Source organism: Electrophorus electricus, chromosome 2 (assembly GCF_041902795.1).
Source record: "Electrophorus electricus isolate QZ-2024a chromosome 2, ASM4190279v1, whole genome shotgun sequence".
Lineage (NCBI taxonomy): Eukaryota > Metazoa > Chordata > Actinopteri > Gymnotiformes > Gymnotidae > Electrophorus > Electrophorus electricus.
The window spans coordinates 18,394,272-18,406,438 of record NC_137498.1 but is presented as its reverse complement, the minus strand read 5'-3'; positions in this window follow the sequence as shown (position 1 = coordinate 18,406,438).

The window sequence follows — 12,167 nt, the reverse complement described above, 5'->3', positions numbered from 1 at the left end:
ACACATACACAAGCGTGCACACACTCTGGTGAGTTATAGTATGTTGGGGATCATCACACCACCCCTGTGTGACTCGACCCTGTGCTTTGCACTCACTAATGATGTGGTGCAGGCATCTGTTCCGCCGTGGCTGTGGTAGGATGTGGCAAACCCACAGGCAGGCGGCAAAATAAACCAAGCTCAGTGTGTGGCGTGCCTGAGGTGCATTACCTTTGTGTTTCTTCGAGGCTTAGTGCTTGACGCTAAGAGCCTCCCCCACCCCCTGGATCGCCTACAGATGCGTTCCTTCATCAGTGGAGTGGGGATAAATATGTTCGGCTCCGTTAAACTTAAATGCCATGTCCTGTGTTCCTCTGTGGTGGGATAGAAGTGAATTGAAACTCTACCTCCAACAGGGCTTTTCTTCCTGAATAAGCACTTCATATCTTTTAATAATAGCTTCACCTTAACCATCACATACCAAGTTTATTGAAGCACCAACGGGCCTATGATTCCTGGGTAGGTCTGCTGCAGACTCCTGTGAAGAATGGTGAACAGCTTCTTGCATGGGTCAGAGAGTGACACGGGCTATAAACAAGGCTAAATTTGGCAGCCAGGCATAGCACACACAGGGCTGCAGGTAAAGGGTCAGTTTCTTATGATGTAATGGATAAGATTCTTCTGTAAAAAAATGTAGCCTGCAGATATAATTATACAAGGGGGATGTGGTCATTGGCGTGCAATTCCCATTCCTTTCCAGCAGGAGTGGGGACTTTTTTTAGTCAGAATTCCTTGGTGGTTTATTGTTTTCTGTACAAATATAACAGATCCCAAATACTTGGGGCAAGCAGCATAGCTGCCAGAGGGCAATTTTCAATCCAGTTCCAGGATGGCATTGTTCACTCCCCTTTGGTCATGCCATTAGCTGATTTGTCACCAATCCAACCTTTTATCAAAATATGATGACTGTACTCCTCCTTTTTCAACCCTGGTTCTTGACATGATATTCTATATTTAAGTCTTGTGACTGATTGAAAATTTTGAACTCATCAAGTTGAGTCATTGTGAATGCAATTGCACACACAGTTAAACTAAAGAATGATCCAAAGTGCAATAATACAAGAATAGCAGCAGTGCTGGGCCCTGGTTTTCAAAGCTGCCATGTGTGTTATTAAGTGCTTATGAGAACACTCCTCCCAAGTTTCTTGCCTGCTTCTCTTGTGTCAGCGTGGTGTCTAACGACTACAAAAACTTTTGACGGATGCTGAACTAGACTGTTGGTTGTGATTCACTGCCAGAAGCTGTCTGACAGTTCCTCCTGCCTCAGCCCTAAAGATACCTCCATGCGTTATTCATTCCAAATGTGCGAGACTACATGAATGCATGGGAATACGAACTGTGTGCGAGGGTCGGCTCACCGGCTTGCCGGCGAACGACTGCGGTCAGGAGCTCTTAGCTCGGCCGCTCAGGGCTGCCAGAAACACGGCTGGACCATTTAATCATAACCAGATGTTCTCAGATTTGAGCTCTCTGACACATGCTAATCTTCTTTTGCTTTCTTAGCCCAGTCTCACAGCCAGCCTCTGTTCTACGCTTGTCTGGTGCACAAACGCCTAATCATGTCGCCAGCACACTGCTGTCGAAAGGATTTACAAATGTTTGAGCACAATAACAACTCTTACTGTTGTTACTGTACTTATTCAATTGAGATTACATGCCTCACATGTTGGACACCATAAATGCCGTGAATCCTTTTAGGATCTAGTGGTTTGTTTTTCTTTTTGGTATGAGATTCCAGAATTCTTGTTGGGATTCTAGACCATTGACTGTAGTTGGAGATGTCTCGCTGCTCTTGTTACATTACAAACAGAACTCTGCTATGTGGCTTCCCAGTCGCACTGGGTGATCTGGAATTTGAACCATTTGAGGAGAATCCTGTGGCATTGTGTGGTAGCCTTTCCCTTGTGAAAGTTTCCTCCATGTGTCTGCCAGGGCAGGACAAGGTGAGTGAGGACAAGGGATACCCTCACAGCTCTGTTGTCACTGAGTTTCTGTGGCAGCATTCCTGTGGGATTCAGCAGCACATTCCTCATGGGATTCACCCTTGTGCTTTCTCTCTCTTTCTTCCCAACCTATGTCCTGCATGATGATGTCATTGGTTGAAAGCCTTTTGCTTTTTATAACAATGTATTTTTCCCCCAACTGAATTTCTGTTCATCATCTTAATCTCAAATAAAGTGAAATAAATTCACATTCACAAAACAGTATCACAACAGTTCTCTGTAAAATACATTGCAAAGAAGACTGAATGGCACCCAGATCATGTGCATTTAGGCCACTGTGAGGTACTTTGTGAGGTGTTTTTCTCCTGTGTTTAAGGAAACTGTTGAACTGTTCCAGGTTTTTTTTTTTTTCCAGTCTGGTGCAAGGCATGCGCACGCCCAACACTGATGGATGTTTCAGAAGCCGCACCATATGGAATCTACACATTGTGTATGACTGGATCATATTCAAGTGGTAGTCATTTGCAAATATTCCAAATATAAAATGTTCTTCTGCTAATGTACCTGTGGCAATTAACATCTAACCAATATATATTAACTGAATTATCCACCTAATAAATTATATATATCAAATAAAGTTATGGTGTTGTGTCCAAGAGCACAAGGTGCTGTTGTCCTTATCTGAAGACCCCAGTTTTATGATTTGATAAGAAATCTGATTCACTAATCACATCAGGTCTGAATGGAAGTATAAAAACAGATCATCTTAACAACTAATAGGAAGTTTGCATTCCAGTATTTGTAGACATGGATCAGCACAACATTTCTGCTACTCTCTCTGGATCTTCTATGACAAAACACCAGAGTAAAATCATTACTGCCATTTGTTCAGCATACATATCTGTCAGATTGCTTTAGTGGGTTGACCTAAAGGAAAACGTTTTTTTCCTGACTGAGTGAGTGAGTGCATGAATTACTGACTGAGTAAGTGAGTGGGTGAGTGAGTGAGTAGGTGAGTGAGTGGGTGAGAGAATAAATGAGTGAGTGAGTGAGTGAATGAGTGAGTGAGTGAGTGAGTGAATAATGGAAACAAGGGGTCTCTGCATGTCAGTGCAGTAGCTACCTAGTCAGGTCTCTATCTAAGTTAGCAGTACATACAAAATAGCTACTTTTCTGCCTGTGCAGATTGATTGTGGGGTTCCTTTATAATTAGGTATTTGTACAGGTGGATTACATCACAGGATGATTATTTTCATTAATGTTATCTAGTGCCTTTCCTGGAGAGGTCAGACCTGCAAACATAAACTACTATTAGCAAGCCAACAGCAGAGAAATGTATTAGCTTTTGGCATTTTAGACCATTGACTATAGTCAGAGATACCTTGCATGAGTTGTAGTCTAAAACACAAAGTGCTATTGTCTGAATGTAGCGTTCATGTAACATGAAAGGTTAGTCACAATATATCCTATCTGAAACTAATAGTTGGAAACTACCATGTGAACTAATGTCTTGGCAGTCTATGCAGCAAATTAGCTTGCATAACAGCAGACCTTTTGGAGTGGAGGCATTTTCTCAGCAGAATGACACAGAAAAACACTAAATTTTTGTTCTTTCTTGAAATATTTCCATGCGTTTCAGATTTCATAAGGTTGGCACTTATGGGAAAAAAGTTGTGTAGTGGATGGTTGTCTGGTGAAGCTAGACTTTCCTAGTTATCTTATTTAAACACAGCATTTCAAGACTCATAATAACAGACTGACTTCTCATGTCTGCCAGTATTATCTAAGACTTAATAACTCCTTATGAAAAGTTGAACCTGTCTGTATTCTATCTTAAAAAAGATCTCAGGACTTTCACCTATTTAAATATACTGCTCACTGTCCGATAATTGTCAAAATCAGATGGTCTGCATAACTGAACTATTTTTGCTGAACGTACTTCGTCATTAAAGGTACTAGTAGACCATAAAATAAACGCAAGGATGAGCTCTTTCCCACTTTGAGCTTCCACACCATTCAGAGCTGCAGTCTCTGTAACTAACCAATGACAGGCCACTAAAAAGAATGCTCCCCCCCCCCCACCTTGAAACTTCAAACCGACCATCTCTCAGTTTCCATTTATAGGCTGCTTGCAACAGCCATGGCGGTCCGAGTTAAGGTGGTTACGGCCTGTGGCTCACGGGCCTCTGAAGCATTCTGGCCACCTCTGACTCAAACTCCAGACCAGCGCTAGCCCACCAACCCGTGTCACATGCCTTCAAGCAAGCTGGCAGCAGTTATTATATAACAGCGGGCAGGCACGTTCTTGCCGTACCGAAAAACGTGCAGGAATAGAAATGGAAAGGCAGATTGGGATACAGGTTAATTTACATGAGGAGTGAAGACTGTGATGGAGAAATATAAGCCCAGGGCTGAGGACCAGTTTTTGAGAGCAGAGACATGGAAGGAGGAAGTTGTTGTTTGTGGCAGTCTGAATATGAAGCTTCGAATCGCATTCGGTGGTGTCTAATTGGTCTGTAGACCAAATTCAACTTTTTGTTTGCCCTTGCAGATGGTATTAACTTAACAAAGATATAAGTTGTGAACAGTACTGTACTGTGTATTTTGTCTGGGACAAGGAGATAAGGGCTTAAAATATTTAGGTACTCTAATGGAAATAGACTCCAAAGAAAGCAGTATGTTAGCTGGAAACAGCAGGAAAAGTGCATGCAGTGTGTAAAATGAAAATGTGTACATAGGTGTACAAAGGTGAAAGCTTGTAATAAAAGCAAAAATACAGTGTCATCCTGTTTATGGAAGTAGCGCTCAAACGGATGCGATTTCTGTGAAAAACCTCTGATCCCACAGGCTCCTGTTCGGGTACTGCATGTACGACTGCCTTTGTGTTTGCTCTCTTGGAAGATGAACAGTGGTTTAAACCACGCCGCAACTGGACTGAAAGATCCAGCTATAGACTGCCCCCCCAACCCTTCGAATTTACAGCTTTACCAGACAACGATAAGGTATGTACCCTCCACCCCTGACCAAGCAGCTACTAGAACATTCCATGGATGTGACTTGATATTTTCTACTCTCCCAGAGAGATCTGCTGTTTGCAATAGCTTCGCCAAACCTCATACAAATAGGATGGCTTTGTCTGGAAGGCTCCCCAAGCCAACTGAAGTGATGTGTGTTTGGAGAGTTTTAAAGCAGACGAAAAGGGCATGATGGTTGGAGGTGGTTTCTACTGAGTAAGGCTTGCAGTACTGAGCTTAATCCATACACTTACACAGTGTATACCAAGAGACCCATCCCCCCCCCCCCCCCATGCTGACAGAGCAAGTGAACTCAAGTGAACCCAAGAATAGTCTACTTATGGATAGAAAAAAGAATGTATCTAAAAAATAAAGTATAAAAAAAACAAAATGTTAATTTGAAATAATTTCCTTTATATTTTGGAGTTTAGAATATGTATATGATTACTTATGACCTGCTGAACTGCACAGTACACGTAATGCCTGAAAAGCCCACAATTCCATCTTCTAGGAGAAATAGAGTTAATTCATTTCCCATTTTCTCCTCAGTCATCAGCTGTTGGATAATGACTTTTTGTGTAGATTCGTTGAGATTTTTATCAGATACATTCCTGGGAGGACTTGGAGAGACTACGGTGGATGTCTGTGGCAGCTGCCATGAAAAGCTATGATTCATTCAACACTTGTGGCACTGAACGGTGAAGCCAACACAAGCACTGCAGGCATGCTTCAGAAAACAGGGCCCAAGATCCAGCAGAGCAGGCAGACACAACCCAATAACAACATAAACACAAATACGGACACAGACACATAGACACATTCACACGTACATGCTACAAAATTCCAGACGACCCAAAGCAGACAAGTCGAGCATTACTTGCCCTATGGGACGTCAACTACGGGATATTAGCACCACAGGAACAGCAAACACACAACAACCCAGCATCAACAAACTGTTAGCATATGACTCAACAACAACAAGCAGATGCAACATGAATGACTGTGGCAGAATAACGAAGTGTTGCTCATTCACATGCTAGCATGATCTGCTAGAGCTGTTAGTTGCTATTAGTCATATCTGTGCAAAGTGCTGGTCAACCTTTTTTTTGCACGCAGTGTGAACAATAACAAATTTGTGATGTGCAGTGTGGTTTGCTCAGAGCAAGCGGAGCAGGAGATGAATGGTGATGTCTGGTTACACTGTGAGGAATGTGCCACAGCTAACTCAACGACTGGCCCTGTCCTGCCTTGTCCGTCAGTCGGGGGTTTATCACAGGCCTTCCCATGGTCAGACAAGCACATCCCACCATGCATTTTGTTATCCATCTCTTGCACATCTCCACTCCACAAGACTGTGACCCAAGTGTCAAAGTAGACCCATCTTCCAGGTCTGGATCTGTGTTTCAAATACAGCTATTAGTATATTTTGGTTGGGATCATCTGACCATGAACTGAACATGGGAAGTTGTGGTACTAGCAGGGATATGTCTGAGTCTCCTTTGAAGTACAAGGCAAAAATGCTCCCAAAATCTGTGGTTGACCTTTACTTCAAGCTAAATCCAGCAACTGTAGATTTAGGTTTCTTAACTTCTTGAATAACATTCTAGAGCAAACGCATAGTAGATCACAGTTTGAGGACTTTCAGTTGGCTAAATTAGTACAGGATGGAATACATTTTATTGCCAGTAATCATTTTGCCAGTGACAGTTATGAGCATAGTCTCCTTTGTTTTTGCGGTACTGCTTGTGGGGCATCCTTCACTGGAGAGGCATTTTCCTTTTGTATTTTTTAATGTTGTTTTTAAAGGCAGTTAAAGAAAAACCTGTCTCCATGGCACTGGTCTCCATGGCACTGAAAACCAGTGTTCGGCATTAAAGAAGCTCCATGATGCTTTTGCTGAATGACTATCAGATATGCAGAGAACTTCAGAAATGCTGGTTATATGTCATATCGAAAGTCATAGTGGTTACAGGGTTGTTAAAGCACAGAGGATCCTTTTCAGCAATGATGACTGGCTATTTATCAGCGGTTCTGGATTTATTCATATATTGGTGTTACTGAAAACCATTTAATTGCTAAGTCTAGAATGGACAAACGGACAAACAATGAGACATTCACCAGACTGCCATGGAACTGTTACCTACTAACAGCACATCGAGCTCAGCCAAGAGTCGGCGCTTTCAGTCTTTTGCTTTCTATCCAAACTCTCAAGTCATCCATAACATGCTTGTGTGCTAAATCTAGCCACTGGCTACTACTGTAGGTCACGATTCCATGATTCCCTCTGGACTGATAAACAACTCATTTCCCCAGTTACCCAGGTGCACACTTTACTTAGAAAAGTGGAGGCATGGATGGAGGAAGAGAGACAGAGATGCAAACTTAATTTCCTTTCACTTTTTTAGTTAATTCACTCCATTATTGATAATAGAGCAGACTGTATACCTGAAACTCCACTGACCATCTTTCATAATAAGATAATCAGTGCTCTCTCACTCTCTGAATCAATTTAAATAGGAATGCCTTTACTTTCTCTCCCTTACTCTCTGTCCCTATCTCCCATCTCTCTCTTCCTCTCTCTACCTCTCACCCTTACTCTCCCTCGTTCTCTTCCTCCCTCACTCTCCCTCCATCCCTCTCTCCCTCTCTCTCCCCACTCCTTATCCTTCACTCTCTCTGCAACCACTTGCATTCCTCTACTAATTGGTTTCCTGAAAACACTTTGAATACTCAAATTGCTTTTGGCCAAACATACATTGTGCGTTTCATTTTGTGCCAAAAAAAAAAAAAGTTTACTTAAACTCGTAGACAGACTGCTAAAAAGTGTGTCCTGTTTTTCTTTTCATACTATTTTTTTTACCCCTCCCAAGCAGGTGTTGCATAGCGTGCTAGGTTACCATCCTGTCCAATTTGACTGGTTCTGCTTCAGGAATATCAAAGAGCTTTGCTATGCCACCCCCCTTTTGCCAAACCCAGACTCTTTAATGTGAAAGTTCGCCTTTGTCCGGTAAACACACACAGCTCTGCTTTTCCTGAGGGAGCTGTCAGAGCTCCAGCCTTTCAGGTGTTCTGGTTTATTTGCTGTGTGGTCACATGCAAACCTTTCTCTCTCTCTCTCTCTCTCTCTCTCTCTCTCTCTCTCTCTCTCTCTCTCTCTCTCTCTTACTTTAATGTGTTCAGGTGCTGAACATTAGAGGAATTTGGGTTTGATGTATAATTCCGTGGCTTTTTGGGTTCTGATGCCTACTGCGCTTTCACTGCAACCTAATTTTAGCAAGGCATGTTTTGGTTGGGCTCGATTCTTCACATCCACATCCCTTCGGCATGCCTTTGTCCCCAACCATTGCTAAATCACACTGCCGCACCTCCTTTTCACTCCACACACTCATTTTGCAGGATGTTCTGAGCATCAGATGGGTTTTACTTAAGATGTGTCCTGCGGGCACATCTTCTAAAAATAGTTGTTCCCATTCCTTATTTTGGACTTGGATGGTACACAACATCCAGTTGTCTTCTGGTCAGTAGGCCTAGTCGCCATGGCAAAATCCTGCAAATTACTCCTTAGTTCCTGCCAGAAGGCAAGGTACTATGGAGAGTATTATCCCATCTGCGGTGCAGTGAGGGACATGCCTTTTAAAAGCAGCCATTGAGCTCATAAATGTGGTCTTCTCCTGACCTGTCAGATGCTACAGTCATGCAAATGGTTTGTAAAGTTCTATCCTGGTGAATGCCTTATAAATTCTGACCCAGAAATGCTGCATCCAGAAACCATAAACAGGAAGGCCAGCGGAATATAACTGACATTGGTGAAAGACCTAGGTTGGAGTTTGTGAGTAATTGGACAATCATACATTGTTTTGTTGTTTTGGCTCTTTATTCTAACACATTGGATTTGAAACAGTAACTACAAAGTTAAGCTGTGCACTTTCAACTTTAATTGGTAATCCATGAACCATGTAATAATTGACCAAATGAGTATAGGTTTGAATAAAACTGTCATATTTTGTAAGCATATCATATTTTGTCCTTCTTTTTTCTGACTAACACTGCTGTTGACAAGATTTTCTTTTTCATCCCAGCAATTATACTGACATATATAAAAACCCCAGCAGCACAGATGTGCCTAGTAAATCTAATGAACAACTACAAGAACATGCATGTCAGTGTTATTGCTGTGAATGGTCCCTATATATCCAGCTAGCAGTGAACCTGTGGTCAGAAAATATCCAATGGTCAACAGAGTAGAGGGTGGCTTGGTAATAGAGGGGCTTCAGAAGGGGCTCTGACTTTGATTTTGGAGATATCCCGGTCGTACTTTAATATTTTGAGGATCACTGACACACACACACACACACACACACACACACACACACACACACACACACACACACACACACACACACATACACACACACACACACACATACACATACACTATAGTGTATTAATTTCAGCTAATGGTTTGTGTCTAAATTTGCTAGACATCTGTAAGTGGTATCTTTAGTGTGACGCTGAAAGGCTGAAATTGCTGTAGCCAAAAGATTAGCTTTGTTTTTAGAACTCCAGGGATGTTTTTACACTTATCAGCCAGCAGCACATAGTTGCCATGGTTTGACTTTGTGGGGAAATGAACATTATGTCTGGGGCCGAAGACAATGTCACTTATGTAAAGGTCAGTATCCAGCTGTGATGGCCCAAGTGCCGCAGGTCAAGGAGCAGGATGCAAAAATGTCTCACTAGAAGAGACATGGAGAAAAAAAAAACATTATGCCAGACATAGAACAAACAGTGCAGTGTAATACAAATGATGGACGATAAACAAGCACGTAAGCACGAGCATAAAACATAAATGTGAGCAAGAACATGAACACTGATGCTAACGCCTACAATGACCGACCTCCAACTACACACACACAGGGGTTTATATTTATATATATGATACAAGCAATAAGGTGCAGGTATGTGATAAAAAGGGGGTGTGATCAGAGATAAGGAGTCCCACAGCATATGGTGGGCCGTACCACGTGATGTGTGGGATAGGGGAGTGTACCATTACGCCACTGTGGCTCTTCGAATGACACTGTGGTTGAGCAAACACTGTCTGTTAATTCTGTGTACTTACAGTTCATGACAGCAAAGTTATGCAATTATTCTTGCATCAGAACAGTCATACAGTAGCAGTCTCTCCCCAGTCTTCCTAGACATCCTCTAGTTCTCAGACCCAGCAGATGTTGGAAAACTCCCAGATACACTCAGAGATTCTGCTTAGCCTAAATCCAGCACAGGCACTATCGTTTTCATTTGCTGTAGCAAACTCTGACAAACTCTGCTGGTTAATGTGGCCCATCTGGGCGTGTTACCCTCTTCCAGCTTTGATCTAAGCTCCACCAATCGGGAGCTGAGTCAGATGAGATATGATAGGCCGAGGCCCAGCCCCTGCCTCACAAGAAGACAGACAGGATTGTGTGCACTGAGGGTGTTACCGGGAAAAAGGCTTAATGTGAACCTGCGATGCGGTCTCTCGGTCTTGGCCAATTGCGCGACATTCGGGAAACAACAGAGCTCAGCCCTGGAGTCTAGGGGGGAAAAGCTCAACGAAAAAACCCATCAAACACTTCAAGAGCGGCCATGACCCTTTCAGTCTGTTGACTCCTTCAAAAGATTTGTCCAAGTCGGCTGGAAAATCGTTTCATATTTTCTAGCCATGATTTATGCACACTGACATTATGAGGAAGGATGCTCACAGCAAAAGAAAGTGTATTTAAACCTCAGTAAAGTGGTCTGCTCGCTATGGGCCGCAGGCTTTATTCTGGAAGTAGTTAACAGCTCTCTTCAGCAGACTCTCTCAAAATCACAGTCAGTCGAAGGAAAGGGAAGACCTGAGGCTAAGCCTCCCACACTAAGAACAGACGCTTTTAGAATACTCTAACAAAACCTAGAACTGAGGGAACACATGTTCTGGAGAAGAACTTTAACCAGGTTTTAGCCAGCAGATAGCGAAATGATGGTCCAAGATCAGTGGGAAAAGTACTTCTGAAACTTCAAAATGAAGTTACAGGCTGCCACTGACCCAGATATAAATATTACACTAATAATAGCCCCAGATGGAAAATATAATTGTATGGGTTCGTCATCCGTAGAAATCAATGATGTTTTCAGGCAAGGTCTGCACTTTCAGAGATGTTTTTAGTAGAAGTCCAAACTTGAAATTAAACAAGAGAACCAGTAATTGTCAGTCATACATTCCATATTTACACTGACATGGGTACCTATATTAAAGGCCTGACTCACATTGTGTTTGCAACAATTAAATGGACAAGTATAGCACACGTCTCTTATTTTGCTCACCCAACACAGCCTACAGGTCTAAGTAAGGCTTCAGATCCACTATTCTAGCAGAGGAGGACAGCAATTTCAGATGCCCCCATAAAAAGCAATGAACTATACTGTAGAACTAAATAGTGAACTATTTTTTAACATAAATACTGACAAGTTAGCAGGTATGCAGTGGCAAATTTTTTGCTTGCATTTAGGAGAGCCTGACACCTCAAATAAATGCAAGCACAAACACACACTGGTACATGCACACACGTGCGCACATGCACACACACACACACACACAATATATATATATATTTATATATATATATATATATATATATATATATATATATATATATATATATATATATATATATATATATATATATATATATACATACACGTGAACACATTGAATTTGACCTAGATTTAACTAAGCAAATAGGTATAATTACTGCATGGGTGATTATGTTTCAGCTGGCGACAAGTTATTTAACCCGAGCTGATGCAGTGAGTAGCTTCTCATTTGTTAAACAACCATGCTGAAAGACACATCTTGTGGTTGTGGAAAAGATGTTAATCTGTTTCAGAAGGGTCAAATTATTGGCATGCATCAAGCAGAGAAAACATCTAAGGAGATTGCTGAAACTATTAAAATCGGGTTAAGAACTGTTCAACGCATTATTAAAAAGTGGAAGGACAGTGGGGATCTTCAAGGAAGGAATCAATCAAAACTTGATTGATTGTGATCAGTGATCACTTAAACGTGTGGTGAAATCAAATCATAGAAAAACAAGAGTAGAACTCAGGGATATGTTTAATAGTGAAAGTAAGAGCACTTCTACACGCA